Genomic DNA, 21,899 nt, shown 5'->3' with positions numbered 1-21,899 from the left:
ACCTGGGTCCTCCCAGTGCGTGCGGTCCTTGGCGGCAGGCCCGAAGGTAATCACACTCTGCTCGCAGCCATACGCAGTAGAAGCAGGCGTGCTGGCGGCCACCCGGCGAGACTTAGCCTTCGCCGTACCTTGCTTAACGACGATCCACGTCTGATAGTAATTCTTTACAGGCCCGTGTACTACGATCTTTACATCTCTCTCTCTCCCCCATACGCACGCGCGCGCACACACGCACACACACACACACACACACACACACACACACACACACACACACACACACGCACGCACACACACGCACACACACGCACACACACGCACACACACGCGCGCGCACGCACGCACGCGCGCACGCACGCGCACGCACACACACACACACACACACAAGCACACACACGCACACGCACGGGCATAAAAAAGCCGGCAGAGAGAGCGGCTAATTCAAGCTGTTGTTAATTCAAGGGCAGTCCACCGAAGCAGTCGCAAACGCCTAAACACGAATGGCGTGTGTTTCTTCGGTAGTGCTTGTGTGAGCGGTGCCGTTCGCTTCAGCCGCCCAAATTTGTTTCAACGCTTGACAATGTGCGTGTGGCTCGTGTCTATTCGCCTTGAAATACCCGCGCTTGGAAGGTTGGTTGCGACTGAGAGAAGGATGAAAAGGAAAGAGCACGGGCCTGCCAACTGGCTCAAGCCGAGCGACCACCGCTGCCACGTGCAGATAGAAGAGAGTTGGAAGATAAGAGGACAGAGTAAAAGATAGTAAAGACGCGCGGCGCAACAACCGCGTCCGCCGGGACGGACGCTGGCTGAAAAAATATACATGGCCGCATATACACGGCCGCAGCCCGAAGGCTGCGGCCGAATGCCACAGGTATCTCTCTATTGCTTGGAAGGCGCGATTGACTCCATATAGTAACGCAGCGCAGCCGCACGTCTGATCCGGTGTCTCGGCAGTCTGCTGCGAGAGAAAGGAACGCTTTGCATTCCGAAGTAACTTCTGTTGCAAGATCGTGCTTGCAGAGAGATGGAGAACTTGAGCTCTTTTCCCGAGGGCCTTCTGCACCCCTTTGCCATTGAGACCCCGTGCTTGACCAGTGAAGAAATGCTCGTCACTAGACGTACGGCAGAGGACGTCGACGTGCGTTGAGAACAACCGCCGCCGGCTGCGCAGCAGCGCCGCGGAGAGATAGTCATCGGGTGCGAGATTATGCTCCGGGTACACTTACGGCGGCTGACGATAGCTGGTGCGCAACTCGCTGTGACTGCTTGTTCACCTGTGCCCGATCGCCGCGCAGACAGCACGTTCGTTACTTGGGCGTTTCTCTCGCACGTCTGGGCGACGCGTTGCAATTGTCTTATTGCTGGAATCCGAAATTGAGCGCTAGGCTGCCTCAGCTCGCGCGCCTTTTGAGTTCAGTCCGAAGGCTGCCGATCTAACAAAATAAATCCTATGAACCTTGTGCTTCGCTTCCAAGTTCACCTGTATGTGCCGAGACATTGATCATAACATTTATTTTGTTAGATCGGCAGCCTTCGGACCAAACTCAAAAGGCCAGCGAGCTAAGGCAGCTTAGCGCGAAGTTTCTGGTTCCTACGATAAGAAAACTGCGACACCAGGTGGCGGGGCACGCGAGGCCGCATCCGCGAACAAATAGCGGAGTGACGCCCATGTACCGAGCGCGCTATCAACACGGCGATCAGGCAGAGGCGAAAAAGCAGTCGAAGCGATCTGCGCATCAGCTATCGTCAGCCGTCGTAGACATACCGACAGCATTATCTCGCACCCGATGGGTATCGCTTCGCGGCTCTGGCGGCACTCCAAGGCACGCTTTCCGTCATTCGTGTTAATTATGTGCGTGCCTGAACGCACCAAGGACCGAGCAGAAGCCTAGTGCATTTCCCTAGCACTGGCAATCGCTCAAGCCACCACCGTCGGCGATAACACTGTGGCAACCATATGCATGGGCTCTCATACGGCATAGGCACTTCCTCCGAGCTCGAGGATCAAAAGGTCTTGAAAGGTGCGGAAAAAGGTGCTTCTTACCTCGCAGAGATTTCTAGTTTGAATTGTGGGTGGGGGGGAGCTTGAGTGCTCCACAATACTACTGGGAACCAAACAATTCAGCCTGATTACCTTTGGCAAAAACGGTACGTACTGTAGGCTCTGTTTCATACAGAGCTATCAACGCTGCCAAAGGTACAAAAGTAGTCCGCTGCAAAAAACAAGCAAAATGTATCCGTCCGCCTCACGTCGTGGTGGTACGAAACTCGCGCCTCTGTGTTCATTTTACAAAGGGCCGAAGTTCGACTCTCGGCTTGGTTGTTTTTTTTTCATTTTTTTTGTATTTTTCTCATAATTATCATTAGGTAGAAAGTCGAAACTGTCAAACTCTAGTGCGTACTTTAAAAAACACTGCGCTATTTACTTGCGCTGCTTACTTGTTTCGAAGGGAAAAAGCAGTGTAGTGTATTGGCGACGGATGTGATTGCGAAGTGCTGTTCTCGGGCGTTCAGTGACTTTTTTGCATGCGGCACACAATGAATCATTAATTGTGTGGTGATAGAATTCAGTGCGGCGTCGATTATTCCGAGCAGCCTCGGCTAGCGGCAACCCGGCATTGATCGGCGTATCCAGCGGCTTTAAAGTGAGCGGCGTCTGATTCGGGAAGTCTCCACTTTTGAGCTGTTGTCACAAGGAAAATTCTTTGAAGTGCTTCCGCTCGTAGCAATGTTTTATATTAGATGTTGGATTTGGTGTGTTATGGGTGTGAGCTAGTGCGGTGAGATGGGGATTGTTGAAAGCTGTGTATTTGGGCCGTGAGCAGAGATTCCGCTGCGCAGGTCATCGAACGCAACAAGTGGTGTCGTATATTAGCGCACTTGCCGCTGCAGTTCATCATCATCATCATCATCATTTATTGAACCCTTAAAGGTCCTGTCTGGGACATTACATAAGGGGGGGGGGGAAGACAGTGGTGTGAAACGGTCATACAAAGGCATGTAAACATAGAAAAGCATAACAAAAAATAACAAGAATAACAAGTTTGATGTGCAATTGGCGTCAGGTAATTCAAATAGTACAGAATATATAAGGCAAAGCAGTAGTATATAAAATTAAACATTAAAATGTACGGAAATTAAATAAGTGGGAAAACACTTGTGGGGGGGGGGGGGACGGGGGGGGGGGGTCGCAATGGCACAAGCAGTTCAAATTGTAGGCAGAGCATCGCGAGGGAAGTAGCTATAGTTGGTTCAAGTGGTCTGTTATTAGCTGCCTAAATCTGGCGGGATTAGTTTCGATGACAACGGTATCAGGAAGATTGTTCCATTCTTCTATGGCGATGGGAAGGAAAGATTTGTTGAAAGCGTTGGATGAACCGTGCAACCGCTGAATGCTGAGGGAGTTGAATAATCGGCGAGATGAGCGTAAGGCAGCAGATAACAAAGTTAGGTGTTGTTGGGTTTGGGATGCCCCCCCCCCCCCTGCCTTGTGGATTAAGGCAGCTCGCGGTTCCCCTGCTGCCTAAGTGGATTAGGCAGCGACCTTCCAGGACTGTGGGACCATGGTGGCAGCGGCGAAGTCAAAGACCGCCGAAGGCCGAAGATGCGGCGACGATGGCGGCGTTCCGTGGCCGAGTCGACCCTCGGGTCAACGAACAGTGTGTGGTGGTGTGCTGAGTGAAAGACAGCAGTGTTTAATTACTGAGCCTCTACCCTCTCTCATCAACCGAGCTGCGAGAGTGCCCCCCCCCCCCCCCCACGGCCCAGCGCCGCCCCTGCCGTGGGCGGTATCAACAGTATCCACAACGGTCCGTCTGATTGGACACGTCATTCTTCGAACTATTCCCCAGACAGGGATCTGGGGAATCCGTGCGTTATTTAACGGGCGTTGTTTCGTGCACTCCTGTTGACTACTGAAGAAGTTCCCTCACACTGAGAGTCCCTCTCAGTTGCTCTCTTATGTAAATAATGTAAATATTCCTGTATAAAGTTCTCTTTTCCTTGTTTTCTCCTCGTAACCCCGTCTCCCGCCTTCCTCGTCCCTTCTCCGGTCCGACCACGCTCACCCGATCCTAATAGTGTAGTGCAGGGAAGTTAAAGTATAGTTTGTGTAAAAGACAAAGAATTGATATTTTTCTGCGGAGTGCTAATGGTTCAAGGCCGAGAGACGATTTTAGGTTGGTAACGCTGTGTCGAGACGAATATTGCGACGTTATGAAGCGCGCTGCCCGATTCTGGATAGCTTCGAGCAGTTGTATTAAGTAAGCCTGGTGAGGGTTCCATATTGCTGAGGCATATTCCATTTTAGCGCGAATGAATGTTTCGTATGCTTGTTGTCTGATTGATGGAGGGGACATTGATAGTGATCTTTGGATAAAGCCAAGTGATCTGGTAGTGCTTGCGAAAAGTTTGATAATGTGGTCTAACCATGTTAACTTGTTCGTTATTTCGACGCCAAGGTACCTGTATGAATTCAGTACTGACAGCGCCACAGAGTTCAGGGAGTACTGGAAATTACTAATGGAACGTTTGCGTGATATGTGCATGCATTTACATTTCGAAATATTAAGCTGCATGAGCCAGTCGGAGTACCATTTCTGTATTTCTGTATTGCGAGAAGCCGACGACCAGGTTCCATGGTTCCTGAATAGGGCGCACAAAGAGGTTGACGAAGCTCGCTGTTCGTTCTCCACACAGTAGCTCGTCATCGTCCTCTCGCGGTAACGAGTAAAAATTCGGGCTTCTTGCACACCAATGAGATGTAAGCGCAGCGTGAGTGAACGTTGTGGCTGGCATTTAATTGTTGACATCCGCTCTCATGTTTTTAACCTTTGTAAATATCATCTTTTTAACTAAAGTTGTCCATTCGCTCGATCGTAATCTACTATCGTTGTTTTTCACTACTGCCACAACTCACGAGAGTGTAGAAACTGGTGTTGTAGGTTATGGAATGGTATATATAACACTTGCTACGCGTATCATGTGAGTGGCCTACAGCGGTTGTACGGTCGGTGATTTTTACAGAAAAGAGAACAGCGCACCAGGTCTCGGAGGAAGGAAATACTTCATGTGAACAACTCAAGCAGACGACATGACCGGCCGGCCTGCGCGGCCGGCCTAGCTGCGAAAACCTGATACAGGAGGGACCGAAAAAAACCCAAAAAACTAAGGCACTCTGTTTTGTAGAACATAAAAGAAAAAGCAATCTTTTTGCAAAATAAAACACCGTTATCATTATACTGCAATATCAACCAACATTTACTTTAATTTTGAGTTCATTACAATTTTTGCTTTCGACGCACTACATTACGATGCGGACGAGGAGCGCAAACAGGCGCCGCAGCCTTGGCTGCGTTGACTGCTATGTATGAAACGGAGTATAGGCTCTGCACAACCGCGAGACAGAATCCCTTGTGACCATGGTTGTAGTGGTTCGGCCCCGCAACGTAGCAAAGGAGTAGCGTTTAACGACCCAAAGTTGGACGTAGACTGAGAGCGACACCGTCGTGAAGGGCTCCACTTCTAATCAGACCATCTTGGGTTCGTGCACTGTTCCTTGGGTTCCTGCGCTGACTAGTGCACATCACACGGGGGCTTCAAGCATGAAATGAACTACCCATCAGCGTTCCAATAAAACCATAGCCGACAACAAAAATCAAGTAGGAACCATCCGTCCGGATGGTTTTCAGCGCGGAAAAAAACTTCACCGCTACAGCTCCTCGAGCGGTATTCGAAACAACACCGACTGAACTGCACTTCGAGCTTTGTTAACCGACGCTGGATGCCACTCGACCGTCACTACACTGCTCTGTGTTCTGATTGCCATATAACATCTCTTAGCGACCAAACCGCGATCATGCTTCATCCGTTGAATCTGCGTTTCCAAACGCTTGGGAACACTAGTTCTACAGCCGTGGCCGTGCAGTGGAGCCGGACAGGTTAGATAAACGCGACTCTGTCGCCACGTTACAAGAAGGTAGGGTGGCCTAGGCGGCTGAGCGCGCCGCTAAAGCCGAAAAACAGCGTGCGAGCGCGGCGGAGCGTCCAGCAGCGAGGAACGCTGAGCGCCGCAGGTCTGCTGCTCTTTAAAATCTGTGCGGGAGAGCTCACAATGTCGCTCAGCCCATGACACGTGCTCCGGCGTCCAAACGTGAGCGAAGAAATGCATGACTGGACGCACGAAGCAAGCTATCACGTGAAAATATGTGAATAGACACAGGACAGCTAGTCGTCATCGCTAGGCGCTGGTAACTCTAGGGGCTGGCACCCGCTAGCGCCCTCTATAGGCACTCCGAGAGAGTGGATGGAGTAAACCGCAACTCTAGCGCCCGCATCGCCGCTCTGCAAAGTGATTGTCCGTTATGGTACCACTGCTTCTGGTATTTCGTCGATCGTCTATGACCTGCGGTAGGGTCGTTACCTCGGTCCGTGTCATCGAAAATTGTGAGCGCGAGCCAGATGACTTTTTCATTTCTTTATGCAGCCGCTGCCTTTTAGCGCGTTTTACACTTGACGGAGTTTGTTGTGGTCACTTCTGAGTGGTGTTTTCAACCGGATGTTGCATTTCATGCTTTATTGTAGGGTACAAATTGGGCACCCTCTACTGTGTAGTTCCCTGGCTTGCCGATGCGTGTTCGTTTATGTTAATCAATTAATCTTAATTTAAGGCTGTGGCTAGAGTCCCGTCCAGACGGAACTACAATTTGCACTAGAGTTCCGTCCGGACGGAACTACAATTTGCGCTAGAGTTCTGTCCAGACGGAACTACAATTTGCGCTAAAGTTCGAACTGCTTATAGCGATGCGGTTCCGTGCAGACGGAACTGTATCTGACACCGTATACAGTTCCGTCCAGCATTATCTGCCACAAGAGTTATGTCCAGACGGTCTTAAAGTTGGTGTTAGGGATTGGGAACCCAGTTTGCTTGCAGACTTTTGAATGTCCGTTTAAAAAAGTGGCAATCCTGTTCCGCCTGGTGTGTGACAGCGCTTCTAGCGTCGACTGAACCAAAATAAAAGCAATAAAAGCGTGCAGCAAAAAATGTTTGTACACTTTATGACGGTATGCACTAGGCGTATAGTCTGGACAGTACGGACATAAGACAGTTTTAGTTTTACGTACGTAGAACCTTCACGTACGTAAACGTGAGCCGTCTACGTAGCGTACGCTCGTGTCGCTTCGTACTGTTTTAGCTACACGTACGGGACGCAAACTGTAGATCTGCCATAGAACCTAAAAAATGCGCTAGCATGTTGCGCCATCTAGTACAGATAAATAAAACTAATTTTGTTTCACACTCGTTGCTATGACGACCACAAACGCTTCTCAGTCAGGCTTAATAGCTGCTGAAATGGATTTCTAACTGGAAAACAAAAGCCAGTTCTCACCTAAAACTTCATGCGAGAGCAAGAATGGACCAACTGAAGGCAAATACAGCAGTTTACAACACGATACCACGTCGAGGGATCAGCGACGAAGCTGTTATCGTTGAGAAGCGGGCGGGCAGGGCGCCGCCATCTTGCCAACGCCACGTACGCAAGCAACGTGAAGACCGCAACGCAAAGATCCGAATCTCACGTACGTCCATGCGACTCACGCAGACACTTTGCGCTCTGCGCATGCGCACCGGTGACCCGTAAGCACTCTACGTACATATAGCTTCTACTTATGTCAAACTAAAACTGTCTATTGTATGGACGGAACTCTAGGTGCATTAAATATTCCGTCTGGACGGAACTGCAGCGGCAGAAAATGTTCCGTCTGGACGGAACGCTAGACACTCTGTTAATTTAAACGTAGGCGCTCGGTTCCTGATTCTCTGTTAACCCTTACAAAAATGCTTCTTGAGACAATGTTGAAGTTCTCATGAGCAGACTCAACACGCCATGTTGAATTTTTGTTGTGACCAGGATGGGCTAGTGTTGGTGAATTGTTGAGGCCGAGTTGAAACTCATTGGAAAAGTGGCCACTGTGCTAGAGTTGAGCATTCTCAATGAAATTTCTGATTTGCGTTCATGTTGAATTCATGTTGGAATTGCGGGAGTGAATCAACACGTCATTCTGAAAAAAAAAGCAAAAAAATCCTGGGAATACATTCGTATTGCGCCAGATGGACCGACTACCAATGCAATTTTCGGCGGTATTTTCATATTTAAAGCTGCAATTTCTCGTTAACGTGAAGCCGTCATCCCCTGTGCCGTAGTGCTCCACACATACGCACAAACACGTGTGTGCATATACATACATACATACATACACCCTACCCCTACACATCCATCAGATAAAGAGCATGGGACAGTACTGCACACGAGGCTATAGGAAGAACTGACAGAGTTCATCTTACGATCTTAAGTGCAACCTCGGCTTCGCCCTTACATAGTCATACTCAGGGGTGTCCGGACCTGCCCAGGTTGTGGCCTGCCGATCAGCAAAGTTATGTCAGTTATTACTATTAATATTTATTTATTTTATGTGTAGTAGAAGTAATCAAGTTCATATGCAACGGTCTATTATTTGATAACCTTGATTCATTAATAAACAACTTAAATAAAGCATTAATTAAGCGCCCTTTTTTGTGAGAGCACATACGAATCCTCCAAAGTAGATATGCCTGAATGAGCATATTGCACTTTTTTCTATGCAAGAAAATGACTTTGAGCTGTTTATGAGAGTTTTAACGGGTGCTGCATGCATTCTTAATATGTGTAATGGGATCAGGTTCTGTTTACACGATGCATGTCGAAATGATTTCATTTAGTTAGGCTTAGAAACGGCTGCCTTGAGATGATTGAACTTAAATTCAACAGAAATTGCTCAACAGTAAATCTCTTGACTATGCTCAACAAAAATCACCGTGTAGCAGGTGTTGAGTAGGCTCAACATACATTGAGTTCATGTTGGTTTCCAGTTGATTCAACAGGAGCTCAACAAGGCGTCAACTGAAGCTCAAAAGTCATTTTTGTAAGGGAATACTGCGGATGATTTCGTACAAGTGTGGTGAAGTCTGACAAGTTTTGTTGTGTTTCAACGTTGTTACAGCTGGTTGCCCACGCGCGATTTTTCCGTGCATGTGTGCACGCAGGGGTGCTTTTTTTGCATAGTTGCGTCGAAGCTAATTTTTTCTTCCGTTCGTGTGCGCAGCGGAGTATTACGTTGGCTCCAGCTTTCACAAGCTTCGAAGCTTCATGTTTCGGTGAGTCATTAGTTGGATGAGTGGTCTTCTGAACTTTGGGGGCGTTGTGCACTGCTCTTTGCAGAGTAAGGGGTGCAGATCCCAGATGTGTTAAGTGTTTGGCCATCTTCTGTGGTGTGTTACGGTGTCTCCCGCTGCATGGGGTGATGCAGCTCGCTGTCCTGGCTGCCCTACAGGCTGGCGCAAAACTTTTTTTTTCGGGGCGGGGGGGGGGATGAGGACATGTAGATACAGAAGACATTTTAAGTTGGTGTAATGCTGTTATTAGCACCTCTTTTTTCCCTTACACTACTCTCATCCTCCTGGAGTGCTTCGAACTCGGCGGACGGCGACAGGCCTTGGCGGAGCGATTTCAGTTTTTTATAGTGCTTTATTTAAATAGTTTATTCCTCCTCCGCGGTGGTGGCAACTCACTGGTGAAAAGTATTGTCCTTATGGGCTTGCTCCACATGTGTTCATTTCGACGCGCGTCATGTTGCGCATCGGTAATGCCGTCGACCCTGAGGAAGTCCATCGTATAACTACTGCTGTAAAAGAAAAGCAAGCTTGCCTTGTTGATCTGGAAGACGGCAATGGTTCAAGAAGAAACAAGCTTGCGCTCTATGCTGTCACCGAGAGGGGAGGCGCAGCATGAAACGCTTTCCAGGACCGGCGTAGAGCGCATTTTAGGTAGAATCGTAGCCTACATTCCGCCAGCCGCAGCACACTCTGTCGGCCTGGGGCAGGTTGTATACGTGTTTAGCGCGGCGTTCGCGTGCGTTTCTTTGGCGTCGGAAGCGCGTGTTTGGCTGCATCCTTGCGTTCGCGTGTGTCATATTGTTATGGAACTGGTGCCGATTGGTCGAGCGTTTCCGCGCTCGTCGCGAAACCCGCGTTGTGTTCTAGATTTTGAATACGCATGCTGGTTCTCCCACCGTCCAGCCCTGTCAGCCGCGGTGCAGCGCTACTGGCGCCGAGCATGGGGACGTGCGGGATGATCGTACTGCCAGAAGTACATGCCTGGCCACAATGGGGCTGGATGGCCGCTATTTACGTTAGATTGAACAGCCAGCGAATCAATGAGATTTAAAAGCAAAAATAAATAAACCAGTCTTAAAAAAGTATAGTGGCCCTGTTCTTCGTCGCTGACGCCGCCGTGTACGTGCAACCGCCTCAAAACTTGCTGGAAATCGTGCGTTTCGCTGACTGAAGCGCTCGATGATGCAGCGTTCATGAATAAGCGCTGGTGGAAAGACTGTTTATTGGGTAGCCGTGCCATTTCTGGGTGCTGTGTCTCCTGGTGTACTTCCACGCGGAAAGGAAAGAGCTGGCGGCAGACAAGTGCGCGGCAGGAGTGTGTTCTACAGCGAAAACTGTTCTGGGAAGGCCGTCGGACAGCAATCTGGCGTGGCCCCATGAACACACAGTTTAGCACGGCGCACACCATGAGCGCTGGGCTCAGCATGAATTGGCGGCAAGGATGCGATAGGATGAAGAGCTTAGCACCGGCGAGGGTGTGAAACTCTTGTTTGCGCAACGCCCGCTCTATTGTCAATGGCTGTCGTATCACCTTTTCGACGGAGTAGCTGGACGCCTCGTTCACCGGCCGTCCGCGATGCGACGTGCTCCGGCGAAGACCGCGTTGCGTCACTCACGCAGTCGTCCGTTCATAAGATTTGGTGTCATTCCACGCGAAACGTCGGTGACCGCAAAAGTGACCACCGGCGATTGTTTTGAAGAAACAAATTGGGCATGTTGGCTGTTATGCGAATGCAGTTTGAGTGAAGTATTTTTCTCGAAAAAAATGTTTTCCTTTCGTGAGCGCTATTTGAAGTTTCGGCGAAAAGGAGAAGTTGGAGTATAAAATATTTAAATGATATGTGAACCAGGGTACAATGAGAGATTTTGAGAATATTTCTCTTGATTTGTTCTTTCATCATAATTTGTGAATGAAGCCATGCAAGAATTTTCCGTGTTTTCTTAATTAATTAAAACGCAAAAATGCCGCACTTAAAGAAAAATTTTACATAAACGTCGCTAAAGCTTCAGCCACAATAATTTGTACGCTTCCCTGCAGCTTGCCCTAGAAATAAATTAAATTTACTTGAAAAAATTACTTCCAAATTTCGCAGAAAGTGACTTTTTGCTCAGATTCACACCTAAATTAAGGATCAAGGTCGTCCGCATAAAAATATATAAAATGGCGCATAAAACACACCAACTTCGTTGCTTGTAAACTGTAAATTTAATTCGAGTACATTTTGTGGCAGGCGAGAAAAAAAAATCCGCAACCAGCCGCCTCGGTGGATTCTGCCGAACTGCGTGTCCACTGAAGAACACGCACTGTTGTGCTCGAAAGAACTGCAACGCAAAAGATGTGACAGAGACTCAGTTCCCGAAGCAGTGCGAAACTGTCAGAGACCAGCGGGACGTGTCTCATCAGGAGAGAGCAGAGGGAGCGTTCAGATAGCGCAGTAACAGGCCCGTGGCTGTTGCTGGGGGTCCGTCAAGGTCTTTCTCGGAGCTCGGCCATCGGCGAACGAAGCCGACACTGGAGTTCCAGGAAGCCTGGAAAGTTCAAGGGTGGTGGTGCGGTGGTAGTGGTTTATTTAAAAAATAAATAAATAAATAAAAAAGTGAAGCAAAAGAGTGTTGCCGGCCGCGGCAATTGCTATCTAATATCTTAAGCACCCGAGCTGCAGCCGGCGGAAACGAAAGGGAAAGGGAGATGATAGTGAGGAGAAGTATAGAGGGGAGCGACAGCAAGAAAGGACAGGGGAGAGCTTTGTACACTATTTACAAAATACAAAAGTAATCAAGTTCGCGCCGCTCGCGCGCTAATGTCCAAACATTGTCCGAAAATAAGTGCGCGCGAGCGGCCACTGCGCACAATTACTTACACAAGAAGTAAACTGTATGTACATAGCCGCGCGCACGTAGCGTCCTGTCTCGGACTAATCGCGCGCGCGGCACACTGCACTAGCGGCCGGGGTGGGGCGCCCGACCGCGTATACCGTCCGAGGTAGCACCCACGGAGCGTTCGTGTCACGCGTGCACTACCTGGCGTAGAGCAAGCGGGAAGTCAAATCCGCCTGCTCGATGAACGCACAGAGGCTCACCATTGTTCTGTCACGGGTGCGCGCACTGCCGCGCGGCCACAGGAGCGCTTCGAGACTGTCCGGGATGATTCCCAGCGCCCTGTAGACCGCGAGCATCTCGCGACGCGGCACTGTAGAAGCGGTACAGCGAAGGAGCATGTGCTCCAATGTCTCCACTGCGCCGCAGTCAGCGCACGCGTCGCTCGACGAAAGTCCGTGGCGCACCCGTCTTTCCCCGGGCCACACGCAGCCGACGCGCACTCGGATGATCATCGCCCGCTGGAGGCGCGACAGTGAGCGCGCGCCGACGAGAGAAATGCGCTCTCCTCGCGCGATGCGAGGGTCCGGGTGTTGCTGACGGAGGTGGTCATAGATCACCGCACGCACGTCTTCCAGGGCGAGCGGTTCGTCGCTGGGAGGAAGCTGATGTGCGGCGGTGGCGAGCTCGTCGGCTTGCTCGTTGCCGCGGATGCCGCAGTGACCGGGCACCCACTGCACGCGAATACTGCATCTGCGCTCCGCAAGGCGCTCAATGCGCTCGCGTAACGCGCACAGCAACGGGGTGCCACGGCCGTGAGTCTGCAGGCGGCTAAGGGCGGCACGGGAATCACACAGCAGAGCACACCTGGGTGGCGGCGGAGTAAGGGTGAGCACCAGGTCCAAGCCCAGGCGAAGACCCAGTAGCTCCGCCGTGGTCGAAGAGGCCAGGTAAGCCACTCTTTGCTGGCGGTGCAGCTGCAGGGCGGGGATGGTGGCCGCTGCGGCGAGCGAGCAGTTTTCGCTCACCACGGAGCCGTCAGTGAACACAAGCAGATGGTCGCGCAGTTGCTCGTAGATGACGGCTCCGGCTAGCTGCTGCACTGCACATAGTGGTGTGCTGCGTTTTCCCGCGATGCCGACGATCTCTCGCTGTACCTCCGTCGTGAGGGGCCAGGGGGAGCAGAGGCCGTAGGGGGGCGTGGCGCGCGTCAGCTGGTCATATTCCTGCAGTGCCGCGCCCATTCTTGAGCGCGGGTAGTGACGAAGGCGCTGCAGGAGTTCCGCGCCGTCTGGTGCGCGGTGAAGGCGGTCAATGTGGTGCAGCGAGCGCTGCGTGGCCTGTAGCTGCAGCGGCCACGCGCCCGCCTCGGCCAGTGTCGCCTCGCATTGCGAGTTTCCGGGTAGACCGAGGCAGGTCCGCAGCGCTTTGCGATGCTGCACCTCCAGTGCCTTCCATGATGGTTTGCGCACCGTGACGAGGGGCAGCGCGTAGAGTATCGCCCCTAAGGCTGCGGCGTTGTAGAGGCGCAGCGCAGCCTGCTGAGAAATCCCCTGGCCCCGGGCGGTGAGCTTGTGCACAGCGGCTGTAGTCCTCTTCATCTGCTGGCAGGCCCTGGTCGCCGCGGGGCGGAAGGAGAGGCGCTGGTCGATTTCCAGGCCGAGGTACCGCACGGAGCTCTTCCACGGCAGCGGCGTCCCAGCCAACGTCAGCGGCGCCAGGCGGGCGCATCTGCGAGCTGCGCAGGCCATGGCTGCAGTCTTCTCCGCGCAAAGCGCCAGGCCGAGGCCCCGCAACCGGTCGCCGATAGCGTCAAGGGACCCCTGGAGACAGTCTCTCACGCGGGAAGCCTCGCCCGGAGGTCCCAAGCACCACAGAGCGATGTCGTCCGCGTATATGGAGATGTACACGCGGTGCCGGTTGCCTGTGGGCAGACAGCCCGGCACCGCCGACATCGCCACATTGAACAGGAACGGGGACAACACCGACCCCTGCGGCACGCCTAGATCCACCGGGCGGGGCTGAGAGAGAGCCGCTCCCACGCGCACGCGAATAGTGCGCGCGTTGAGGAACCCCTGCACATAACGCAACAGACGACCGGCCACGCCCGCCTCTTCCAGCCTCGCGAGAATTACCGCACGGTGGACGTTGTCAAACGCACTCGACACGTCGAGCAGCAAGAGCAGTGCTACCTGCCGCGCCGCCACGGCGTGCTCGAGTGCGGAGACAACGTCCGCGATTGAATCTGCCGCGCAGCGCATCCCGCGAAACCCTGTCTGACGCTCGTCGAACAAGTCTGCCTCCGCGGCCCGCGCATGCAGGCGTTGGAGCGCCATATGCTCCATCAGCTTGCATGCCGCCGACGTTAGCGCCACTGGCCGGTATCCGCTGAGCTCCGTGGGTGGGCGGCCTGGCTTCGGTATCGGGCAGACGACCGCTGTGCGCCACTCCTCAGGTAGCACCCCGCGTTCCCACACCAGGTTGAGCTGCCGCAGGAGGACTTGACGTTGGTCCGCGTCCAGGTTGCGCAGCATCTGGTACGTAACCCCGTCTGGCCCGGGCGATGAGCGGCGGGTGCAGTGGTGCAGCGCGTCGTTCAGTTCCGCCGCTGTGAAGAGCGCGTTGCACGGGCCGTCATCCGGGGCGGGCGAAGAGTACCTGGCGTCAAAACTGGGGCCCGATGTCGTCACTGCACTGCTCGCGGGACGCTGTGGCGCAAATCGGTCAGCGAACTGCTCAGCCAGCTGTTGGTTTGTTTGGCCGCTCGAGATGGCGAGAGCGGCCAGGGGCTGAGGGTTCGCCTGAGGTGTAGTGATGCGCCGCAGGGTGGTGAAGAGCCGCCGCGAGCTGCGATCCTTCTCCATCGTGTTGCAGAGAGAAGCCCACTGCCGTCGATAAAGCTTGTTGGAGTGACGCCTTGCCGCTGCGTCCAGCCGATTGTAGACCGTCCAGTCTTCTGGCTTGTCCGTCCGTCGCGCCCTGCGCTCCGCCTTGTCCCTTTTGTCGCGCAGATCGAGCAGCTTATTGTCGGGTGTTGGCTGACCTGCCCGCACCTCTGCGCGACGCGTGGCTGCGAGGGCGCTCCGGACAAGACTGGTGAAGTAATCGGCGCCGGACGCAGCGGCGGCGTCCACCTCTTGGCGGAAGCGGCCCCAATTCACGACTGCGTACGTACGCATGGGGCGCGCCTCTTTAGCAGTGGGCTCTATGGTGATGGAGAAGTGATCCGAGCCCCAGAGTGATGGTGCACGACGCCAGGTCGCCTCGATGCCGCTGGACGCGAACGCAACGTCGATGCAGGAGCCTGACGATCCACGCCGTCGGAAGGTGGGCTGGCCAGTGTTGAGAGGAGTGAGTCCCAGCTGCGTTGCTGTGTCATGCAGGTCGTCGCCGCGCCGGTCGTTGCGCGCACTGCCCCACGCACAATGATGGGCGTTGAAGTCTCCAACTATGAGCTGGCGCGGGGCACAACACGACGACACTGCACGAAAACACAGCGCGTTCCACGCCACAGCTGGGCGCACATAAACACTGGCCACTGATGTGTCAACACCCCCGACGCGCACTGTCACTGCCACGCACTCCTGAACGTCACTCGTCGCCGCCGCCGTGCCGACGAGCGCGTGCTGGACGTCGCGTCGCACATAAATGGAGGCCCGCGATTTCCCGGGTCGATGGGCTGGGTCGCCGCAGGGGATCGATGCACATGACTCCTCCTCACACTTCGTTGGTGAATGGTAACCGATGTAGCCGGGCAGCCGCCTTTGGGGCTCCCCATCCCGCAGCCGGACATAAGTTTCCTGCAGCGCGATCACCTCTGGTTGTTCGGATGTTATGCGTGAGCGGAGCTCAGCGTATCGCGCTGCAAGGGAGCGGACGTTCCATTGCAGGACTGTGGGAATGCGGGGTACTGCCCGGCGACTAGCCATGTTGTTGGCTGTTTAGTGCAGGAGGGGCTGTCGCTTCCTCACAGATGCGGCGACCCTCGGAGCCCTCTGGCAGGAGCACGCTTAGTGCTCGCAGCGCGGCCTGCAGGCGCTCGATTAAGGCGTCGCGTGCGTCCAGAGGGGAGCCACCGGAGGTAGTCGGTGCGGGCCTCACTGGTGCGGTGCGGGAACCGGCCTGCTGCTTGGGATGCTGCCCCCGCTGCTTCTGAGGCCGGAGCTGCTGAGAAGGCTGCTGCTGCTGCTTGCTGTGGCCCGCAACCTGCGCATAGCTGCGCTTGCTTGGTTGCTGCTGTGCAGCCTGCGGAGCCGTTTCTTCGCGTACAACCGCGCGCACGGCCCGTCGTGAGAGAGGCACCTCTGACGAAGCCAAAATCGTGGCGACGTGCCTCTCTCGTTGCCAGTGGGGGCATGAAGGGTCCGTGGCAGGGTGTCGACCGCCGCAATTTGAGCAGCGCGATTTTCCGCTGGTGCACGCTCCAGTGTCGTGTGGCGCACCGCAGCGGGCACAGCGGGCAGCAGCTCTGCAGGCCTCGGTGGCATGGCCCAGGCTGGAACAGCGGGAACACTGCAGTGGGCGCGGGCGGCAGGGCCGGACAGCGAGGCGCCGCCTGTAAATGAACACATGCGGCGGCGGGATCGGCGCCGCAAATCGGAGAAGCAGCGTGCTTCCCGACAGCGACGCCGACGTCACTGCCACCGCCGACTCCACTGCGGCAAGCAGCTGGTCCGCTGAGCGGCGCGCGTCCACGCCGAACACGAGCCCACTGGACTGGTTGCGAGGAGCTGGCTCCCTGGCGCACACAGCCAGGCCACGGATGACAGTCGTGGCCAGAAGCGAGCCGACGGTAGCTGCGCAGCCGGTGTCCACCGCCACGACGTTCCGCCGCGTGTTAACGCGAACCGCCAGCACGCCAGGGCGCGGGCCCAGCTCCTCAGCAATCTCCCAGCCTTGTTCCCTGCTTATGGCCACGCCGCGTTCCGCTGGCCGGAACAGGACTGTCCAGTGGAGCTCCTCATGGACCGCCACAGCAGCAGCAGCTCTCTGCAGGGCAGCCTTGCGCCTTCGCTGTGCTCGGGTTGAAGCCTGGCGCCAGGGGATCAGGCTGGCGGTCTCCAGTGTGCATGAGGATGCCAGGGGGGCGTGGCGTTCGTTGCTGTCAGGCACGCTGGCAGCATGCGCCGCGCTCCGTCTGAGAGCCGCAGCTGCGGCCTCTGGGTCACGTGCCGGGTTTGCTGTCTTCTGCTGCGCCGCGTCAGCCGATGTCGTCACCGGCAGCTGGTCCCTTAGGGTGGGGGCTTGCGTTCCGGCGAGAGCAGGGGGAAAGCAGCCAGCACTGGCAGACACGCCATTGTCGGCTGTCACCTCCCTGGCTCTTTGTCCTGTGGTCGCTCCCTCAGGACGCGGAGGGGGAGGTGAGACAGGTGCAGTTAGCTGCAGCGCTTCGCGCTTGGCAGCAGATTCCTCGCCTCCTCTGCCTTTGTTCCCCTCCCCCTCTTCAGAGTGGGTGGAACGGCGCCGCTTGCGATGGGTGCTTTGATCCAAGGCGTCGTCCCCCTCTGGCTCTTCTACAGCTGCTTCCACCGCTGCTGGAATGTAGCCGCCGCCGAGTGGTGGCTGCAGGACCGGGCTGGCAATGGCGGCTCCCACGTGTTGGTCCGCGCGCGCCGCCATCGCAGCAGCACGTGGCGGAAGGGCCAAGGTGCGTAGCGTTGCCTTCGCCGTCTCCGGAGTCAGGGCAGCGCGCTGTGTTGCGCGTTGCACGCACTCTATCCATCTCTCTAGCAGCGGAGATGAATCGATAGACCGGTCGCGGCGTGCGCTCTGCGAACGAGGTCCGTCCGGCACAGTCCTAGGCTTGCGCATTCCGCGGCCGCGGGCCTCCTGGTGGGGCTCCATGGCCGGGGGGCCACGGGAGGTGGTTATCCTAGGTCCAGGTCCGTTGCCTGCGGGTCGTACGTGCAGGCGATGCGGGCCCAACCCGGTTGCTGCACGGCGTAGCTAGGCCCGGCCGAAGTCGAAGGAGCGTCAAAAAACACGTCCGACTCGGTCAAAGGTCAGAACCGGTCTCCGGGTGGTGGTGCGGGTATGCTGTTTTTTGAAAGTGGAGAGTGCAGGCCTGGCCGACTCGGCGACGGCTGTCCCTCTTGTCCTCCCGTACCGCGCGGCGCTCCGGTGGAGCTTCGCGGGTTAATGCGACCCCTCTGCCCCGTCGTCGCCGCGTTGAGAAATGAGGCCCGTCCGGGTTGCAGGGAGCTGAGGACAGTCGGGAGGAGACAGGCAGCTAAACAGGTTGGGTGGTGTGCCTGCGGGCGTGGAGGGCCGAATTACCGCGCCGAGGCACGCGCGTTCCATCGTGCAAGGCCCGCCGCCTTCCAGACATCGCCGCATCGACAGCTACCCGAACCTGTGTCATCGCCTCGGCCCCGTATGTGAATTGTCCGCCGGACTTTTTCCTTTTCCTACCTCTGTAACGCTTTGTATATTCCTACTTTTAATGCTCTGTACGCCTTCTTGTTGTTCGCTACAGTTGGATGACTGTATTTTTGTATTGCCGTCTCCTGCTTGTCGCGTTTCGTGTTGTGTACAGTTTCTGCTACTCCTGCTGTTCGTTTTTACCTTTTTTGTGTTTTTCTCTGCCTTTAAGTAAATACTTGTTTTAACCCATCAACCCTTTGAGTCCCTTCTCGATGACCGACCCATCGACACACGCGCACCACGCACGGGCTCACCGACCTTAACAAATCAATGCTGTCCAACGCTCGCTTTTAGTCCACAGGGAAACGTAAAGCGGCTCCTGTACCTCAGCGGTTTGCGCCAGGCAGCCAGTTGACGAGCGATAATTGTGACAGAAACCAGTGGTGCTAGAAATTACTAATGCGTAGGCGTTTGCTCTCACATGAGTGGCGTATACAGGGCCTGTCGGCAGTGCGTGTGAGCACGAAAATCACCATTCGAAAGAAGACATCAGCCGGCATGGCGGTTCGAACCCAGGCCCTCTGTGTGCCAGGCGGGCTCGCAACGCATACGCCACGAGGGGCCTTTTTTTCCGTTCTTTCCAATGTGCTAGTTGATGCACGAGGATGTGTGTGTATACAGAAACGGCCTATATACAAATTCTTTCTACAAAGCACGCAGCTAGTGGCCGCGTTGCACTAGCGTGACAGAGAACTGTTGGTTCAAGCGCCTTATGGGGCATAGTTTTCCGGCACATGGCCGTTTAGTTCGGCAAACTGCCAGCGCGGGTTGCTTCACCCTGAACTCCTCCTTCCTCTTTTCCCCTTTCCTTCCCCGCATATCCGCACGCGGGTAGACGGAGGGAGCACCGCGGCGGGGTTGGGCGGTCGGGTTAACCGTTGTCAGGATTAGCTTCAACACTGTGGGAGGAGAGGGGAGCAGGAAGGGCTTTGTGGGAGAGAGAAAAGTATCAATGCGGCGGGAAGCCTTCTCTGTGCCTGACGAAATCATGTTCAGTAGTCGTGTACTGAGAAAGGCGCCTAGTGAGAAGAGAAAGAGGGGACGGAAAAGGCTAGGTGGTTGAGGGGTTTGTTGAAGTCGCTTGAGGGGGCGAGTAGGCTGTGTCGATTGAAAACGCTAGCAAGACAGCGGCCCTTGGGAAGGATGCGAGAATGCTTTCGGTGATTCTTTTTGACAAGTTGTAAGCTTTGCAACGTCCAGGATGTAGAAGAAAGGTACATTCCGGGAGAAACATGTCGCAGTGATAAACAGTGTGCCGTGTCTCTTAGGCGCCGTATCTTGTCTCTGTGTCATGCCAACAAGCACCGAGTGCCACCTTAGTCAACTCAGGATTTAGACCCGTGATTAGAAGCCAAATTAAAATTTATACAAAGAAGTTAATAGTCAAGGACGCCAAAAGCAGGGATATGGGATGCTTGGAGAAGAATTTTTGGGCGAAAGAAATGGAAGTGTCCAAAAGGCCAATCTCAACAATCATTTGGGGCGTTACAAGGTCTATGGTTTATGGGGGTTTAGCGTCCCAAAGCTACTTAGGCTGTGAGGGACGCCGTAGTGAAGGTGCCGCCTTGGTGCCGTAATTGCTGTCGCCTATCTTTGCGGTAAATCAATGAACTAGCTCTTTTATCGGCGCTACGCTATGTGCAGTTTTTACAAACGCGTCGAATTCACCCCCGCGATCACAGCTGAGCGTCATACGCCGTGAAAGCATTATTTTTTCCGAGGACAGTTACCGACAGGAATGCCTTGCCTGAGAGTGTGATATCCGCAGGTGACTTTCTGAAGGCAATTCATGACGTATTTTAAAGGGACTATGAAACAAATTAATTGAGATTACGTAAAGATAGGCAATCCATCACTCGTCACCCCCGCGAAAGAATTTTCGAGCTAGCATGAATAACAACGAAGTTATAGACGATTAAAAATCACGCTCCTCCTCTCCCTTCTCAACTCATACACGCGGAGCACCAAGAAAAAATAAAGAAAACAGCTCCGGGACTGGGCTCCGCCCATGAATACGTCATTCGCTGACGTTCGGTTTACGGCTTCCGGTTGTCGCACTCCCGAGGAGCAGCGTGCGTCGGCAGCGTCTCTCCGGTCTCGGCGCTTTCTTTGCTCCCGAACTCCCGGCAGAAAGAGGCGGCAGAGGTAAATTGGAAACATATGCGTGAAGGCAATGCCCTGGCCCGCGCTTGCCCGAGGGGGTCGCGCGGCGCCTCGAGCAGACGATTTTCACCGCTACCGGAAGTGTGCCCGTGACGTCGTAGCTGCCGCGGCTCGAGCGAATGACAGCGTGTGGTGGCCTACCGACGTCATGGGACTAGTGACGTCTGTTTTCCCGGTTTTGGTTTCAAAATCGCTCCCTACGAAGACACCAATCGGCCCGCGAATTTTAAAAAACGCGATTTTTAAAAAGCCATAATAAATTGCCGGCTCAGTTCCGAAGACTCATACTTGGTGTCAGTGCTTCTGAGCATAACTTCTAACATTTACAAGCGTCTTTTAATTCTTTTCATGGTCCCTTTAAGTACTGTATGGGCATATTCTCCAATGTTGTTTGTTGTGCACATTTTTTACTCCTCACAGATTGCTCTTGCATTGTATTTTATATCTTTGTGCCTTTCCTGTTTGGACCCAAGGAAATGGTCTGCATTATTGCGTAAATAAATAAATAAACTAAATGACGGACTTCGTATCCGGAACTTAATGTATCTTACATGAACTTGCGCGACCACGAATAGTGGCACTCTCCGCGCTTTTTTTTTATGACGGGAGTGACACTCCTGTGCACTCTGAGGAGTCTGAAGGTTCTGTTGGACGCAGTCTCTAACATCGTGTTGCCTGAGCGTTCATGAACTGAGGGGCCAGCAGTGATAAAAGCCCTCGATGTTTTTCGAGAGCACTGGCTTTACGGGACAGTGACAGACATATATTGTCTAAATTAAGGGACTCAGGTGGAGCAATTGCCGACAGACCACAGTAAGGATAATCCCACCCGTACATAAGACACCGCCACCACAGCTCTCCCAATAAGTAGTGCAGTGGATAATTAGGATAGTTTCTTGGTTCTTTCACGTAGTTATCAAACAAGTGCATATACCATTGTTTGCGTTTCTTTGTTCAATTATAATTTAAAGTAAAAGAGTGACCTGAAATCGAATTGCTTACTTTAGAGCGCACGCATGCGCTGAACGGGAAGCGCCAGGTAGGACCCAGACTGCCGCTCAGTGTTTAAAGCAGCCAGCAGCAGTCGTCGCCGTCGCTTGTGGATAACAAATAACGCTGTTTCAATGAATGCGAACGGTCACCGAACATGCTTCTTGATAAACTGATTCAAAATGAAGTATTCAACTCACAGGAGAAAGGAGGGACGATTAGCGAGAAGCGCCGGTCCTACGCGATGTCCGCAACCCAGATACCAAGGGTTTCGAAGGCGCGCTGTCGCATCGGC

This window comes from Amblyomma mixtum, chromosome 3 (assembly GCF_055824585.1).
Source record: "Amblyomma mixtum isolate Tamu chromosome 3, ASM5582458v1, whole genome shotgun sequence".
Taxonomy (NCBI): Eukaryota; Metazoa; Arthropoda; class Arachnida; order Ixodida; family Ixodidae; genus Amblyomma; species Amblyomma mixtum.
This window is presented reverse-complemented; position numbering follows the sequence as displayed.